We start from the raw sequence: 18,804 nt of genomic DNA on the forward strand, positions 1-18,804 counted from the left end.
CCACAAGCTGTTAGACAGCTACAGGATAAGTAGGACTAAAGGCAGGCAGACCTGAAAGAGAAGACAACAAAATGCAATTCAGGAAGCATTTGTTTTCTGGTGCCATAGGACATACAACAAAGCGTTCCCAGTCTTCTCCCTTTCTTGCAAGCTCACTGGTGACAAGTACTTTTCGTCGTTTGTGTCTCGTTATCCTCGTTTAAAGGTGAAACAATAGTCTTCGACCAAGAGGCTACAAAACCATTCTCTAACCTAACAGTGGCATAATGTGAGTAGAAATGGAGATTCTGTCCCACACGGAGGAGTTGATTGATGGGAACTCTTGATAGGAGAAGGTGTGGTATGTGAGTCTGAATTTGCATCTCTATGGCTGGGTGAGTCTTTTGTCAGCGGGTTTTGTAGAGGAGCCCAGACCCTCTCACACCTCCTTAAAAGGAGCTGACATTGCTGTTCAGAAATGGATTTTCGGCACCCTCTGTGCACCTCCAGCAGATTGAGGCACTTAAGCCTTGGGCGAAACAGCAATTTTTCATTCAATTGCAGATACGTGTTTGCCTATATGCATGTGCTATGGGCCCTCTTGACTGGCTTTTCCCTGGACATTGTGATTAAAAGGCTGAATTTTGGTTTTCTGCTTAATCCTATCATGTTTGTTCTAGAAATTTAAGATGTGGAATGGAAGCTTCTGGATTGCACTTTAGAAATGCATGCATAGAAATGAGTGCTTCAATTTCTGTGTGGAGCAGATTGAGTAGTTTCCCTAACCAGATCACTTACTTGGCTTTCAGTCATGTCAGTGAACAAAATTATTATCTCCCCGGTTCCATGCACTTAGGTGATTTCAGTCTGCCTCTTATGCAGAGTTAAGTCATACTTTTCTGTTTCTCAGTTGGGTAACTTTGGTAGTGTCACTGAAAAGGTCAAAGATGGAAGAAAATAAAGTGGTGGATCAACATTCTCCCTTGTGGCATGGGTTCCGGGAATTTTTTACATCTCTCAGCTGCACTGTTGTGGATTTTTTTATTGTAAAGATGAATAGAACTACTCAATTGTGCTATCTGCTATAAAGCATTTTAAAAAGACAGTTCTTTCTGAGTAACTTGATTTATGAGAGAAGTACAGTTTGGAGGTGGAAAAATATTCTCTGTTCAATGACAGCTCTAACAGAGGAATTCTAAGTGACAGAATTTGCTTGGGAAAGTGCTCTAGGTTAAGTGTAGGATGCCTGGCTGTTTACAAGTAAACATCTAAGCCATACAGTTTGGATGTGTGGAGGCAATGTGAAAATCTATTGACATCTTCAGTTACTCAACTGGTTTATTTTTGGGAGCTCATGAATTGGCAGGACATACTGACCCTGTCTGGAGGGGAAAAGCATAATGACTTTGAATGCAGGAGACTTAATGAATTTTTGTCAAGTTACTTGCTACTATTTCACTGCAGCAACTATCATGGAGGTTTTAACCCTTTGCTTTCCCTCCAGAACATTTTTGCATATTGTTGATATATTTCAATGAAAATCTAATACTAGTCTGTCAATACAAAATGGCTTAATGCATCCTACAACAGATTTGAAGAGTATAAGGTTTTCTTGCTTGAAAAAGGGGGAGAAATATTTGGTAATAGATTGCTTGTTTGTAACACTTTGTAATATTAAAGCTTCACTTGGAACAGCTAGGTTGGATTCAGAATTGGTCCTGGACACGGTGTAGGAAAGGCAGGGCAGTCTTGCACATGAGTAATTCTGGATTGTAAGGAAGTAAGGAGCTGAGAGCAGTTGTATTTATGTTCAAAAACACAGCTGTATTTTTTGTGAAACTGATACTGCTTTTGCTCTGTGTGAGCTAGAGAGACCCAGCAGACAGAATCAAAAACTGACAGTAACAACTGCAAAGTGAACACTTTGCCCTTCCTATTATTGGGTTTCTGCTTGTGACTGATTCACACAAAATTATTACCCACTGTGCATAGGAAAGTAAAAACAGGAGGGCTTTCTTGTAGTGCTCTCCTTGTAGCTACTACTTATGGTCCTGATTTGGAAAGCTGGTATGAGTTTGGATGGAGTAAATAGGGAGTTTGTCATGGGTGAAGATTGGTTTTCTTTTGGCTTTCAATATTCAGTATTCTGACACCATCAGCAATTCTCAACTGCATTGTCAGTTTAGTTGAAAAAAACTTAATTGCTGAGAATAAGTAACTTCAAAACATTTTGCTTGATGATATTTGCCATCATCTTACTGAAAAGTTAAAGTTGTATTTGTAACTTAATTATTCCATATCCCTTTATTAATTCACACAATTAACTTGTAGTCTCACACCAGCATTGCAAGATTTCTTCCAAATGCTGAATTGTGAAAAAGATGAGTTACTAATCACTTTAAAGGGAAACAACCACTGATTTGACTTTTGTGTGTTACACAAGCAAAATTTAAAAGAAACCCAACAGATGAAGAAATAAAATAATGCATATGTTAACACTTGGCAAGCTGATTGGACTCATTGAGACCGTTTTGCTTGAAAGGTGTCCACTTCACCATTGTTATTTTTAAGGAAGTAGAAGTGGTGGTGGGCTTTTTGTGGGTTTTGGTTGTTGTTCTCTTTTTTTGTTGGGTTTTTTTTTGTGTTTTTTGGGGTTTTTTTTTTGTTTTTTTTTTTTTGGTTGGTTGGTTGGTTTTTTTGTTTGCTTTTGTTTTTGTTTTTTGTGGGGGTTTTTTTTGTTTGCTTGTTTTTAATATGAAAAGGAAGATCTGGAAAACTCATGTGTCTGGAATGATGTCAGCTTATCTGTTCAGCGACAGTCCCAGTCCCTTACTATTATTAAATACAATTGCTGGAAAAATTTGTCTTGAGGCAGGAATGTTAATTTATTTTTGAGGGTTTTTTGTCTGACGTGTGTATTGGACATTAGTTTCAAACTTTTTTTTCCCCCTCAGTGCTATCAGTGCTACTTTTCAATTTATCATAAAGTTATATAACTAATCATTTTGGGACTTAGCTTTCCTTCCAATGCAGAAGCTGAAAATGAAGCTGTGTATATTCATAGCTCGTAGAAATGCCAAGTAGGTAGTACAAACAACAGAAGAGCCTGTATATTTAAAAAAATTTTTTTGAAAAATCCTCATTCAAGACGTCAATGAAATGACTGCGTTGCAGAATGCCTTTCCGTGCAGCAGTGTGCTTGTGCTGCAGACTCTGAGAGCCCGGCCTGCCTTTGCCGGGCCCTGGCTGTCACCTGGCGGAGGTGGCACGCTGTCCCGGCAGCCGCAGGTCGAGCCGTGCCGGGACCCGCAGGGACCGTAGGCTCAGCTGCCGGGGGGACACGAACCCTTTGAGAGATAATGTTTCTCCAGGCTACCGCTCCGGCTCTTGCTCAGCAGCTGAGGCATTTCGTTGGGAAATGCAACATCAGAAAAGCATGCTTTTAGACTCCAAGTGGCTTTGGAACAGCTGTAGTGGAGCAGCTAAATAAATATAACCCTCTCTAAGAGGAAATAACTTTTCTAACAGATATATGCACAGATGGATTGTAACCATACTGAGCCCAGTATTTGCCTGAGCAAGAGAGGAAACCTTTTAATAGAGATCTATAAATGGAAATTTGTGCTTATACCAGCTTCTTCTAGCAGCGATTGGAGAACGCTACTCCTGCCCAGTGGGAATGAGATAAGCATCTCAGAGAGTTGGAAAAACTAGATGAGCTAGGGAGACACCAGCAGGAGCTGAAACAGCAATGTACATTAAAATTTATTGGTGCCCAGATGCCTACAGAAGTGTCTGGGAGCAGTTCTTTTACAGCAGTGTGAGTGGGTAACAGAGGTCTGTGTGCCAGAGGTACTCAGTATGCTTGGAGAGACCACTCCTGTCACGGGGAAGCTCTGTGTTTTACTATCTCCAAAATGCAGAAAAATAAGATACTAAAACAAATTTCAAATTTGGAACATATTTAGTAGTTACAGATGCATGTCCTAAAATATTTATAATAATGGAGCTGAAATTATATGCAGACAGTTCTTGCGAGAGTTGCTGCTTCAGGAAGGAATTACAGCTGTAAAATAGTGGATCTTGTAAAAGTTCATCCCAGGTTTATTTTTTTTTATTCCTGAATGAGGGAGTTCTTTAATAAATACTTCAATGCAGTGCTGTCCCATCACTTGATTTTCAAATTTTGAGATACTTAATGAAGAAGGAGTTGTTACTGGTGGGATTTTGCTTTAAAGCAGCAGCTTCAAACTGAAAGCAAATTGGTAGATTTAAACACCAACCTGTGTGTCTTAAAATAAATTGATGGCATCTCCTGACAGACATGGTGCCAGTAATGCAGAGGAGACCTTGGGGCCATGTGATGAAGTTGCATGCCTTATGACTTTAAGTTCGTGCATGCATCTGTATGTCTGTATTTTTTGTTGGGAAAAAAAAAAGGATTGTTAAACTTTAGTGTGGGAGGGAAGAGGTGGTCAGTGATTGCTTTTAAGCACTGAGGTTTTCCAGAATGCCTGGGAAGGACATGGTGCTGCTTTTGTGGTGCACGTTCGTGAGGTCTGTGCGGCAGCAGATCCCTGGCAAGAGTTGCTGTGCTGCACAGGCCAGTTTTCCACAAGCCTCAGCAAAGTTGGTCACCGTGGATTATTCTTTCCACATGTCGATTTCGTGCATGAAGCTACTTTAGAGAATTAAAGCCAAAATTCAGGAGTTGGAAGGTTAATTGTTTTCCTTGCCTTTTGTGTGTCTGTGTATGCTATTTACTTGGAGGGAGAGGGAAGAGAGTGTTAACTATTTAGAAGTACACAGCTCCCCTCATTCCTTCCCGGAATGATGTGGAAAATATTCCTAGGCTAGTTTAGTTTAACAGCTAAGTTACTCTCAGAAGTAGAGGCTGTTGTTAAGTACACATTATTAGCAAGAAACACACGGGGTTTGGATTTTGTTACCAAAGAATTAGTTCTTCACAAAGAACAGGGAAAAAAATGTGTCCATGTTCAGCTGAGGAAATTTTTACTGATGCAGCTAGGCAAGCAAAGTATATTTATTGCTATGGACTTTATTTTAAACCGTTTTTTCAAAGACCGCCAGAAGTGTTATGTTGTTTACTTAAGGCATAAAAAGCTAAAAAAATCGGAATGTGGAAGGCAGTTTCCCTTTTTAACAGTGGAGCTGTAGATATACTTATTTTAGAAGTTGACTAGAGAGCTAGTGAAATGGTACTGAGAGCTGAGGAACTGACAAGTAGGGTTTTTCCAGCTGCTGTTTTTAAAAACTTGAACTTTTAAATCCAGTGTCTACTGAATGCTAATGGGAGCTTCATGTATGAAATTTTTCAAATTATTTTTAACAATTTCCAATATTTGAAACTATAAGCAGGTTTCCCAATGATATTGGGAAAATTAGCACACAACATTCTCTCCATATATAAGAAAAAAGTGCTAATTCCTCTTTACCCTGCAAATATCTGAATATAAATTAAATATGTATTTATGTATATAAATAAGCAAAATGTTTTAGAAGACCTTTTATTTCTTCAAGAAAGGGAGCTGAGAACTGTAACAAAAATGATAACTTCTTTTTATTGGATGTAGCTTTTTCTATGTCCAAATCTATCTTATTATTACCACGTAAGGTATAAGTTAAAAAATTACATTAAAGAAACTTCCAGTTATAAAAAGCTACCTTAAAAAAAAAAAAGGGATGACACACGAAGAAGTTATTATTGTGGCTTAATTGGGTGGGTGGTTCATGTCTTTTGGAACAGTCTGAACTGCCATGATGTCTTTGTGGAACTAAGTGTGTTTAACTGGAAGGCATTATATTCTAGGAAATGGACAAAAGCTATTGGAAATGTAGGAGCAAGCGGAATGGCATCTGGAGGGACCGATACACTTGTGGTTTGAGGAGATTTTCTTCTTTCTGCTAGTTTTTTGTCATCTCACCCTTTTCTCACTTGTTAGCTTCTTGCATGCTGCAACATGAAGGGAAACCACCCATCGTACTTGAACTCAGTCTGAAATTGAAAGCATGAATTCTTCAGCCCTGGGCCTCTGAAGTTGCTGCTCGGGGGAATCCCTGTCTCTGCACTGATGCTCCTGTGAAGCTTTATGCCAACACCAGGCTCACAAGTCTTGCAGAAGGTGGGCTGAAGACAGCTGAAGAGTGTGGAAACCTGGCTTGAGCAGAGCCACTGAGTTTAGGAATGTCGGCAGTAGTACAAACTTAGCTTGCTACCTGCAGGAGCTGTATATGTGTAAAAGCCATTCTTCTATCTAAACTTTTTTCCTGATAGTCTGATGTGCAGATAGCAAAGAGTGTGAATTTCCTTCTGCTTTTTCGTTCATTTCTGTGGCTCTGACAGTACTTTGTGACTCTGATTTGTCAGGTTTTGTCTGCAAGGGAAACTTTTATGCAATGTTCAAGATTTTCAGTAAGACAGAGATGACAAAACCACAAGTGGTGCAAGACCTAGGAAGAGCATTGACTTAGCGGTTTGACCTGCTATAATAGGTGAATGTCATCATTTATGTGCAAATTAGTACTTGTCCTTTCTTTTTAAGTAATGTTATGACAGCATTCCTCATGCATAGCTCTCAAGGCTTGGTTCTGTTCCTGTTTTTTGTTTGTTTTTCTCCCCTGTGAATAGCTATGATAAGTACATATATTTTTATGTAAAGGGAAAAATGACACTGGCAATTTAATCCATACTGTTTGCATTTAAAAAGCTCTGGGCCTTATTTTATTTTTTTCCTGTGAAACCTGGCTATATTTCACAACCAAATGTTGATGGTTCTGACCCTCCCTTCCCCCTCTCACCCTTTCAATGACAGAAATCTGACATTTTCTGCTGCAGGTCAAAACAGTAGCCAAGGACCATGGTGCTCCCTGATTTCTGGGGCCCTCAGAAGGGGCAGTGGGAGCAGTGGCAGAGCCCTTTCCACAGTCTGCTGAAAGAGCCCTTGTTCCTGCAGTCCAGCTGCTGTGATGTGTGCTGTCCTCCTGCTAAAATCAGTACAGGTTGCTCTTAACTTGTCTAGGTAGAACAGAACATTCAGTCAGAGGGTTCAAGGAGTGGAAGATGTGGAAGCTTGTCCCTGCACGAGTGAGCTCTCAACACATATGATGCCTTTCAAATAAATACCTACTTTATTCATTTAACTCTGTCGAGCCTCTGTTCTAGGGTACCCTCTCAAGGCATCACATGCAGTTCCAATGCATCCATTCCTTGTCTGCCTGAAAGCTGTTTCTTATTTGTGGCATCTCAGATGTTGCAGTTGTGGGAAGAGAACAAAAATTCTTTTCCCTTGGAGTGGTGGTTGAGAAGGTGGTTGCAAAGATGGGAGGAATATACATGTCATGGTAGTTGCTAAAAGCACTCTTACAGGATTTCAGAGCCCCCTTTTTAATTCTCTGGTTACAAAATGTGCTTTTATGCTTATGGTGCTCATAAGTGAGGTAAACAGATGAAAGCTTCTATCGACATTAATCGACTAATAGGTATAAATAAATCCCTTCCCTCTTTCTTCATATGATTTTATAATTGCATGCAGGGAAGGAGTTGGGTGAGATTCTTCAGCATTGTTATGTAATTCCTACACAAAATTGGTGACAATGTCATGATTGCACCTAAATAGGTCTGCCTAGTATCCTGAATTGCTCTGTGTCCCCTGGACACCACCACAGCCAAGGCTAGCATATGTGCACATAAGCCTTACAGATGACAACTCTAGTAAAAGCTGGCATGATATTTTTAGATCCACAATAAACATGCATTGACTGCTGTATGCTTATCTTGAGTTTATTATTATGCATGGCATACAGTCTCGTGGGCAGGCTGAAATAGGAAGAAATGGTTTGGAGAGGTTTCATGTGCACTTTAGCCAACCTTAGGATGGGATTTCAAACTGAGTAAGAGACTAAATATGATTGAAAGGACAGGCACTAACCTGGGACTGAGTTAGTTTATCTCCTCTGTTATAGGCCTCTTCAGGCAAGTAATTTTAAAATCTCTCTTTCGCATACTTAGCTGTCTTCAATAAAAAGGGAATAATAGTAGTTCAGTCCCTTAAAGAGACATTGCCAGAATAAGTGCATAAAGAGTATATTCTATGCATTCTTTAGTACTGTTATGCTGTGATTAAGAGGCCATGCAACCATGTAAAATAGAAAGTGCTGTAATTCAGTTTCTGTATTATAATGCAGGAAATGAAGCCATGGACAGTAAGAGCAGTACACCTGGCTAGTGTTGTCGTTTTCTTAAAAAAAAAGGAAGTCTAAAACCCCAGTCAGCACAGATCATGCAAGTGTAAGAGCCCTTCCCCTTAGGCTGCAGTTGCAGGCAGAGCTTGTGGAGAGTGCAAAGACATTATGGAACACTGCATCTGTGGAGCATCAGAGATCTCTGCTGTAACACTGACATGTATATTTTAATGTTAAAGCCTTTAATGTCTACAGGTGAAATTTCATGTGCTTTAGAAGACTTTGTGACTTTTACATAAATTACCTTAAAATTTATGTGACTTTTATATAAATTGCCTTAAAATTAACTCAGGGTGGGGGGAGTTCTATGGCATACTTAGAGAGTAGTGCTCTGTAGTAGTTTCTGAATTTGGTATATGTTCAAAATGAAGGTGCTTTACGTGACATCTTCTAAATGCAGTTTGTGGATGAAACTGAGATAAAGGAAATACAGAAGAATAATCTCATCTTGGCTACCTTTTTTTGCTTTTTAGTGCAAAACAGGCTGCTTTGTCTCTTTCCGTGTACCTCTTGGAAATACAGAATGTTGCACATAACACATGTTGTGAAGTTGAATTAATTGGTGTTAATTTATTACTTTAACTGTTGCCAAGTATTACATAAATGGTGAGTATTCCAATAACATGAAGTTTGTTTGTGGACAAGTTCCTTCAACTACTTTCCCCGGGAGAAGTTTGTCTGGGGTATAATAACTGGTAGAATGTTTTTCTGCCTTGGTGGATTCACAGATCTTTTCCAAATGGAAAAGAACTGTGTGACAAATGTCAGCCTGCTGATGAGAGATTGGATGTTCATTTTTGTTGTTTGGAGATTTGTTGAAAATAGTAGTGTCATCAGATGCTGTGGGACATAAGCTGGACTACTTGAAGTAACCTACTTGAAATAAGAGAGTGCTGTCTACCTGGTGTGAAAAGATCCTTTAGAATCCATTATCACAAAATCAGAATGGTTTGCTTTGGAAGGGGCCTTAAAGATCATCTTATTCCACCACCCTGGCAAGGGCTGGGACACCTTCCTCTAGACCAGGTTGCTCAGAGTTCTGGCCTAGAACTAGATGACTAGGTGCATTATGGATTGTAAAGGAGCATCAGTCTCAGAATTTCCTTAGTGTGAGACAATCCAGTTAAGGGAACCCATATACCTGAAGACATGATTAGTTCATTAGCCCTTCATTCTAAAGTGAAAACGATATAAGATAAGGGAATTTATTGCTTCCTTCATCCTTAGCTTTTTGTTTGTTTGTTTTGGTGTGTTTTTTGTTTGTTTGTTTATTTGTTTTGATGGTAAAGTATTTAGTGCAGATTATCTTACCAGCTTTTCTAATAAGTTTCCAATTATTTATGTCCTGGGTGTTTATTCACAATTTGCAAGGACTTACTGTTTCTGTTAATAGCAATTACATAGTCTGTATCTTTAGCAAATACAGCTGTTCAAAGTATAATGTGGGATTATTGAACCAAAATGTTATGACTTCAGTTAAAATGTATTTATATTCCAGGACTCGCAGAGTAAACTGTGCAAGTGCAGGATATTTCTGATCTGTTTAACACTCATAGACTTCCATCTACAGCTAGATTAATACATAAACTTTCTTTTTTTTCCCCTTTGTATTGAACTTAATCATTGTGATCTTAACTTTGTTTTACTAACAACTGAGTCTTTTGCTCAGTTTAGCTTTGTAAGGGTTCTTAATAGAGATCACTTTTCCTCATGCTGTTACTGAATGCTTCTTTTCATTCTAGTTACAAAGTACAGAATGAGTGGTTTGTTTGGTTTCAGGTAGGCTTGTTGAGCTGAATCTTTCGGAAATTTCTGACTTTTCTCTGAGTCCATATGAGGCTGATGTCACTTACGCCCCATAGTGGAAGTGCTTTATAATGCTAGCAAAGATACAAATAAGCCACTACAGAAATGGAAGCACTTTGTATTTGATCCAGTATTGGTGCCAGCCATCTGCTCTTTCCTTCCTCCACTGAAATCCCTGTGGCTAAAAGGCGGAGACTGGGCAGGTGTCTGTCAACTGGCAGGGAGCTCTGAATCTGGAGACCTGGAGAGTGCTTTGATTTTTTTAATTAAAGGTTAAGAAATCAGAGTGCTCTTTTAGCCCCTGGAGTCTTAAAACCTTGCCGTTTTCCAGCGTGTAGTGATCCTGCTTGCCCATGTCTTTCACTGCTCCTGCTCCGGGTACTAGTGTGCATTTGCTTAGCTGCATTATTGTAATGCCTGACAGCCCCAGTCATGGCCAAGAGCTTACTGTACCTTGTGAAAGACCAGCACAGTAAAGAGACCCTTTTATAGTCAACAGTGATTGCAGGAATTAATAAAAGATATAATTTTAGAAATTTGAGCTAAAGCCCTGTCAGTGCTGTTAAAGACTGACTGCGCTCAGTCAATACTGTCATGTTTGCTGCAAGTCTGTGGATATGGGCAAGCCAAGGTCAGCGCTGCTTCAGCTTAGATAACTGCTGATAAACAAAGATATTTCTGGGTCAAGTGAGATAGAGGCAGGCATGTGACAAAAGAACAACTATGTTATTGTGTGACCTTTTTCCTTCACTTTTTGTCTTACTCCCTTTTCTTCGGTTATCACTACTCTGATTGCGTCATGTCTGAAATTAGACTTCTAAGCTCTTTGTGGAAGACTCCCCATCTAGGCTACTTGTGGCTATTGTTAAAGGTAATACAATTTTTATGACCTCAAAATACTCCATTAATATCAATGTATTTGGTTTCAAGTATTATTCTCATTTTTTGAAACAATTGGAAGTGGCTTGCTTAAGATGCATGTCTGCAGCAGAGCTGGAAGCTGATCCCGGGGGTTCTGCCTGTACGTATAGTCTCAGCTATTGTCCAGCCAGACTTGGGTGAGTGATGATGATGCCTGCTTGACAGTCTTAAGAATATCTCTGCCAAGGGCTCAGGCTGAGGTATTGAGTACATTTATATTTCTCATGAAGAAACCTCCGGGAATGTAAAGTATGACTGTTTCTATGAACTTTCACCATTCTCTTCCCTTATTTGTAGCCCATTAGCTCTTGCAAAACCTCAAAGGAATCTGTAAAACACTCAGACTTTATTGTTCTATGCACTGGACCTCTCCGCAAGCCTGGCTTTGTGCTAGAGTGCTGAAGAGGTTGAGATGCAACGACTGAACCTAGCAGTCTTTCCTGTTGCAGCTTAGTGCATTCAGATGTGTTTTCTTCTCAGGGCCAAAGTGCAGAAAGGTTTGGTCTGTCTCTGGGGTGTCCCTGCAATTCTGTAGCTGGTGTGTTTGTGGCAGGCGAGGATTTGGAGTGAAAGATGTGTTGTGGTCCTGTCAGGTATGTGAATGCGAGGGCAGGGAGAAGCTTTTGGCCTGCTCTTTGCCATTCTGACTTTGGAGCCTGGTGTAATTCCTGCATGTTGGTCTCTCTGTTGCTAGCAACTGCCTTCCCAGACAGCTCCAAACAAAAAAGCTTAAAATAACTGTCTAAGGGCTTACAATTAGAACTGTTAACCGATCTCCAGTGGGAAAGAATTATGTTCATGTAACTTTACAAAGCCTGAAAGCAACATTTCGTACTCCATAATTACTATGCTCATTCTGCTCTCTAAGACTGCCCAAGCCTCTTCAGATCAGTGTATATCATGATGACAGATTATAATAACACATATTCCTAATTTCAATTCAGTTTATAAACATTAACCAATGTAAGAAATGTGCCATGTACATATTTTATTAAAGGATAAGCCTTGTCTGTGTTGCAAAGCCATTTGTAAAGATGGGCTTTCCTGTGTATGTGTTTATAAGAGTCCAGATTGTGGAGCTGCCTCTCTTGCAGTTTAAGACGAAAGATTAGTCTGGTGCAAGTCATGAATAATTTGTTTTCATGTGATGAGGTTTGCATAAAGGTTTTCGATAATTTTGGAAACAGCGCTCAAAGTTTTGCTTGAAAAAAAGTGAGGATCTTACATATCCTTTCAATAGCTGGTAGAAACAATATTGCCAGTTCCTTTTAAAAAATCAGGTTGTGGCTTTTTTCTTCTCTTTTGTTGTTTGTTTAATCAGTTTTAAAAGTTTTAAAATTTTAGTCTCTCTTTTTAGTAGTTTTTCTTCCTCGTCAGTGTTGATTTTCTTCTGGTGGAGCTGCTTGTGTTAGCCACATTTTGTCTGGCTTGTTGTAAGGATAAGACTAATTAGCACTTGATAGACATTTTCTTTGTAGCAACTTTTTGTCTCTTCCTCATCCATTAGAACACAATTGTGTAGAAATTCCTAGGTGTGTTTTGAAAAGGAAGCCTCCAATACTTGCAACCAAGTTTACAGCTTGAATTGATGAAGACAACCCGAAAAAACAGGTTATTTTTAAAGTGTTCATCCATAGTGTAAGACTTTCATCTCATAGAACTGTTACCTGAAAACTTCCCTTTGAGGTGCATCTGTGATGCTTCAGACCCTGTAATTCAAAACACCAAAATCCTTCTCTGTAACATTCTCCATACTAGAATGGATCTGTGTGTTCAGATTGAGTGTGAAAAAATTGTGGTGATGGGGAAAAATAAAAGCACATCCATGGATATAAATAGTAGGTCCAAATAGAATAAAAATGCATGCTTTGGTGAATTTGAAGACCATTGGAACAGAAAAGTACCTAATTAAATAATGCTTAAAGGGTTGCATTTTCACTGTTTCACCTTTATTACCTCCTTTACTGTAAATCAAAATCTTCTTGAGGTAGGATTTGTAGTTCGTATATTTCCATCTGGCTATGTATAATTTTCCCAGACAATATGGTAGTTCTACGTTTCGTGTTATTTTGCTTGCTGTGGGCAATTAACCTCTGATGGTGCTGAATGTCAGGAATGGTTTAGATTGGAGCAGTAGTTTGTGGTATCCGGTGGAGCAATGCAAGCGACCTGATTTTGCTGGCACGTAGTCCTTCACAGCATGGCCATTTTCACACATGTTTAACCTCACAGGGCTGATGGGTTTCACTTTTGAGTCTCTGGTTAGTACAGTGGTTTAATAAAGCTTTATTAATTCCCAGCCTCCGAAAATGGGAAAGTGAAAGTGGCAGCATAGTAATTTTATGAGTGTCCTCAGGGCAGAGGCGCCCCTGTAGTCAGTCATAGCTTCAGTCTTTCTCTGCAATAGAAATGGGCCAATCACATGAAAATTTGGGTAGGTCATAAGCGGTCTGCCATGCATGTTACTTATTTAGGTATGTGTTTGCTAGCCCCAGGCAGGCACCTTCAGGAAACAGTGGAAGTTGCCAAACTTCCTGGTTGCTGTGTTTTCCCTTTTGTTGTCTGTCTGTGAAGCAGCTTTCCTTTCATGTCTTTGTCTTTATTACAGGCTGCTGTAGGATTCTTTTTTTTTTGCTATACAGTGTTACACAACAAGTAAGCCTTCCCCATTTCATAGGCTTTATTGATTCTAGGACTTTGATCTGATAAGTTCCCTAGATTAGTTTCATACTTGGAGGTTTTAGGGGAAATGATTGATACCTAATTACATTCTTTTGTAGTGGGCTTCTTTTAAACTGCGGATTGCTCAGTTGGTTGGTTTTGCTTGTTCGCTTTGGGCTTCAGCTGTTGCTCTTCTGTAGTGCCACTCTCCTGGAAAATACACCTTCTGCTATAGAGACAGACATGCTGGATGTCTAGAAAATGCCATACCATTTGTGATAAAGTGACAGGAACATAAAACCATCATCTTTGTTTTTATGTTTTTGACTTTCTTGCACAATATTGTGTTTTGTAGTTGCTTTGAATTTTTCACTGCTTTATTCAGGATGTAGATTGCTGTGCTTTGCTGTATAGAATTTACAAATATGGTTTATTTTCTGTGCTGTGCTGTTATCCTTCCTGTTCAAGGTGTCTGAAGGTGGTGAGTGGGAGGTTGCAAACAATCTGCAGGAATTTTGATGCAGCTAACTGTCTGGAAGAAAAGGTGACAAAGTGAGTGTGCGGGAGAGGCTTTGGAAGGAGGGATTGAAGCTGTTTCCAGACACAGCAGGGTAAGCATAGGCTATGTGCAATAAGCTTTGCAAATCTTTTACAAACACAAAAACTGACCCGTATTTTCATCCTTTTCTCTGTTCTTACTCAAGACTCTTAAAAATGGTGCTGGTGGTTTTGCAGAGGCAGATTTCTGCTAGCTGGAGCAAGTTCGTGATGCTCTGTAAGTCTCCAGTCATTTTCAAAAATGCAAACCGCAAAAGCCAAAACCAAAACCTACCTTATTGAGCCTCCTCTGACTTCTATTGCACTGAAGGAATTAAAACTTTTTTGCCCTTTCTGCACACGTGTAAATAGCACACCCTTTCTATGTTTCACAGGTAGATTTAACTGCGTTTTCTTTCAGGTTTGAAGGGGAACTGGTAGCTAGCATATTATATATTGCTTTTTACTTTGCTTGTTTTGCGATCTTAGAAGTGAGTTATTTCCTCTGTTTCTCTTCCTCATTAGTAAAATATGTATTATAATTCTATGCATGTTTCATAAATGTGAGATTTGACCATAATAATGAGGAAATTGGAGAAGGAAGGTTTGATTGCACTGTCTCAGAAGGACAGAGGGTAACTTGCTGCATTTGTCTTACATTTAAGATTGTTCTTGGAATTCGTCCATCATCATGGTTGAAAGTGATTGAGCTGCTTACAGGGGAGAGCCATAATTTCAGTTGCTGGAAGCAGGAGGACTTATTGAGAAATGATTGTCATCACCCTAATCTGACAGATTTCCTGTAAGGAACAGTGACAGCATTGTTGCAGTTAAAGCTGAGAGTGTACATTAGCTAGAACAGAGGAACACTTTATTTTACATGAATAAAACCCTAAAGGAGAGGAATTTAAAAGCTAACATGGTGGAATAAAAGATGGTCTGCAACTACAACTTGTTATTATTCTCAGCATCCTTAATTTTGCTGAAATCTGAGGAGAAATCAGAGTCTTTCCTGAGTCATTTCTGCAGCATTCTGTCAGAGAGAGATGTTTGCAAATGATCTCCAAGGAGAATGAGGAATGTACACAATTTACGCTTGCTTATCATGCCAGATATAGCTGATGTAGCAAATGGGCTAGACAAAGGGCAGGACAGCACAGCCCTCAAAAAGTGAGCCAAAGAGTAAAGTTCAAGATTACTACAGTGTGTGAGGTCATGAACTTGATATTTGAAACAGTACAAATATACATATGCTTAGTTAAGAGAATAATTATAGAAATGGAATAATGGTGGATAGTTACCAGTTACACAGGCAACAGTTGCCAGTTATACAGGCAACAAGTTTTAAAGAGAGATAGAGATATTTTACATTAAATGGTTACCATTAAATGTTTTTAATTTGTTCCCTAAATCAAATAATCTTTAACTTTATTTAAGGTTTTATAGCAGGCTCTCCAGGCTAATAATAAACTGTGACAAGACAGTTGCACTGGGTAGGGATGTCTGAGTGATTCTGCTTTGGATGGGTTAAAATCTGCTGATGGGTGGTCTGGGCTGCTAACAGCCTTGTAAGTGGCTCTGAGTGTCTGTGCCCTGCACCCTTCTGATACCTCCTTTGAAATGACTTCATCATTTCAGAACAGAATCCTGGATACAGGGAGAGACTCCTCCACAGTCCTGTTGTATACTACAGGAAGTCCTTCAGCATCCTTTGCATAAATGTAGCTCATATGGTGGTTTAGATGTGTTTGGGATTTTCTTTAATGCGTTAGTGCAGATACTCTAGAGAAGTTTTTAGCTAAAAATGCTAACTCTTAACTTTTCTCATTAAGGTGCCATGAGTTACTTTCCTTATGTATTTTTCATTCTGGAAAATGCTGCATATGCGCCCATTGTGTACATGTATATCTAATTTGTCATTCTTTTTAGGTGTAGAAGAGAAAGCCTTGCAATATCAAAAATTCCTTAGAAATCTGAAAATATTTATAATACTAAAGGAGATGATATACAATTTGTATCCATCTGGACAAAGTTCAGGAGAAGTTCTTGAATATCAGAAGCTCCTGGAAGTGAAAATAACTGATTATGTTGCATGCCAAATCTTAGAGTTATTAAAACAAATATACTGATGCTAGGTTCTGCTTTTTCTCTGTGCAGTGTAAAAGCAGTGCTAAGTATCATAACATTTCAGTATATTTGGAGGCAAGACACAGTATCTTCTGGGAATTACAGTATTGGAACTGGCTCTGTGCTTTATTCAAAGGTAAGGAATGGTCCAGGGTGTACCACTCCAAAGCACTTAAGCCTTAGAAGCATGTTGCCATTTTCCTGTGCTACTGCAGGCTGACTCTTGTGCTGAAATTCAAGTAAAACAAAACAGAAAAACCCCAAAGCTGGTAATTGGCTAGGATGATGATTGTGTGAGCTCATTCCCCAACCCCAGGGAGGGAAGCCTGTTTAGTCAGAGCCAGCAGTGCTCATGCAGTGAAGCTGCCAAGTATGAGCTTTCCTGAAGCATAGTCATGCTGCAACTTGAACATTTATCACTGCAGCTTAAACTATGAACTGTTACTATTAGGATGGCATAGAAGATACTTTTCTGTAGTTTTTCTATACAGAAAGAACTTCTAAAAAGCTAATTTTGTGATATTTTCTTTTACCATCAAATACTGGATGCACCAAATCCTCCTTTATCTTGGTGATCTCTTAGGATGTAGTTATTTTGCATGCAACTGGGAGAACTGGGATGTTCAGTGAGCATGTTTTGTTCAAAGTACCTTAAATCTCTTCTCTCCCTGGCAATGTCCTTTTCACTGGGTTTTGTGCTGAATAACAACTTCAATTGTACATATTCCTTTTCCTCATTTAGGTTATCTCTGAACTGACTCCTTTTTATGGAGTCAGTTATGACTTTGCATCTTAATAGTTTCACTAGATCTCTTTCCCAGATTGCTGCAGTTCTAAACTAGTCTGAGTTAGACCTTGTGACGCTGGTTTGGAAAGTTGTGCTAATGCAATGCTTTCTTACTAATGTCAGAGTCCTCTTGCTAAAGGGTACCTCTGGGTACTTTTCTGTGTGGTAGCTGCAAATCCCAGCCACAACTATTAAGAACAGCATCAACTGGGCTCTTTCTTTCTTTCTTTTTTTGGTTGAAAACAAGGACCCTCGAAGTTGAAAGTTGAATGCCATATTTTGACAATTATTGTTGTCTTTTTCTTCAAAGTGTAAAAAGTCTACAGCAGAATTTCTGAAAGCTTGCAGGTTAAAACTTGATTTAGTGGAAATCTCTTCTAATATACAGAAAACCTTGCATTCTTTTTATCAGAATAATGTGACTGATCAATACAAAAGCATTAGTAGAAGGAAAATGTTGCCTAGTTTGGAGAGAAAAATAGCTTGTGATGATTTCACAGAGTAAGACTGTCAGAAACTACTCTTAATAGTATTACCTCAGGTGTTGAGGTTTAGCTGTTATTTCTGATACTTGTGCAGTGCTGCAGAAAGCAAGGAGAGAGGATAGATAGCATTTAAGCTTCTGAGAGGCATATAGCAGCTTATCCACCTCTACATTTTTGCTACCAGGGACTCAGTTTCCTGCTCTAAGGTGTTTTCTCCTCTCCTAGTGAAGTTTGGAAATAGGAAAAACTTACTTTATGAAATCTTCGTTTGTGTACTAGTTGCAGTTTAGAGAGAATTTTCCATCTCACGTGTCCATAATTTCTCCTAGAGTTATTTTTGTCCTGTTGTGATAGTCTTGGAAAATGAGCGGAGACGTTGTGCTTAGAGGAGGGAGGAATGCCCTGGCTCCGTGCTGAGGGGTGGCAGAGGTCCGTGGTTTGTAGCCAAGGCGAAGGGGAGGCAGTGTGGGGGAACAGCTATGTAACAGCCTGAGGAAGTGAGTCACTTCACTCTGAAACACAGTCCCATGGCTCCAGGAGCACTGAAGCCAAGCCTGGCCTCTGAGGTGGAAGTTGCGTAAGTTAATTAAAACTCTTTGTCCTTTCCTCCTCGTCATGTTCCCAACCCCACCTCACTATTAAAACCTGCACTGTCCCTATATCTGTCTGAGGACTTCAGTGTACTATATAATTTTGGTTTATTATTTTTCATTTTAGAAAGAGGGATAAATAGATGGCAGGTTTCATTGAAGGGGATGTGTGTGCTAGTCTTACCTGCTCCACTCAAGAGAAATTTGATTATATAACAGAAGGGATGTAATAAGTATAGGATTTTAACAATTTGTTGTCATTTTCCTGGAATATGTTGGCAGTGGGATTTAAAGTGGAACAGAATGCACACTGAAAAGGATAGGAATAGAGACTTACACTAGAATGTCAGTGGTGGTAATCTGAGAATATAATTGAATTTAAAACTAAACATCTAAAAAGGTTTTAGGTGTCCAGATAGAAACACTAGTGTATGTGTTCACACATTAGACCTTAATCCTGCAAGCTAGCCTCTTAGAGTTTGTGGATAGCTTTTCTTCATGGAAGAAGAAGGTAGGAGGGTAGAATTGTCGTAGAGTGCCTGTTCTGGAAAGGATTCCTCCTATTACGTTTGTAGCTTTACACTAACAGACACTTGCTGATGTCTGTGAGCAGCTGTTACAACAGCAGCTGCTTGAACTACCTTTCATT

The 18,804-nt window shown here is 39.3% G+C and overlaps 1 protein-coding gene across 4 annotated transcripts in view; it reads left to right on the forward strand.

Moving 5' to 3' along the window:
• Nucleotides 1-18,804, forward strand: part of MIDEAS (mitotic deacetylase associated SANT domain protein) — a 51,149-nt gene that overhangs the window by 9,501 nt on the left and 22,844 nt on the right. Inside the window, exons 1-2 of one of the 4 annotated variants that reach the window (XM_014869308.2) lie at nucleotides 14,098-14,240; nucleotides 16,324-16,429. The exons of 2 other annotated variants lie outside the window; for them this stretch is intronic. The gene's annotated coding sequence lies outside the window, so the exon portion shown is untranslated. Of the gene's footprint in view, nucleotides 1-14,097; nucleotides 14,241-16,323; nucleotides 16,430-18,804 lie in introns of those variants that run through there. One more of the 4 variants, XM_088167019.1, reaches the window with a different exon arrangement.

Source organism: Sturnus vulgaris, chromosome 6 (genome assembly GCF_052056855.1).
Source record: "Sturnus vulgaris isolate bStuVul1 chromosome 6, bStuVul1.hap1, whole genome shotgun sequence".
Taxonomy (NCBI): domain Eukaryota; kingdom Metazoa; phylum Chordata; class Aves; order Passeriformes; family Sturnidae; genus Sturnus; species Sturnus vulgaris.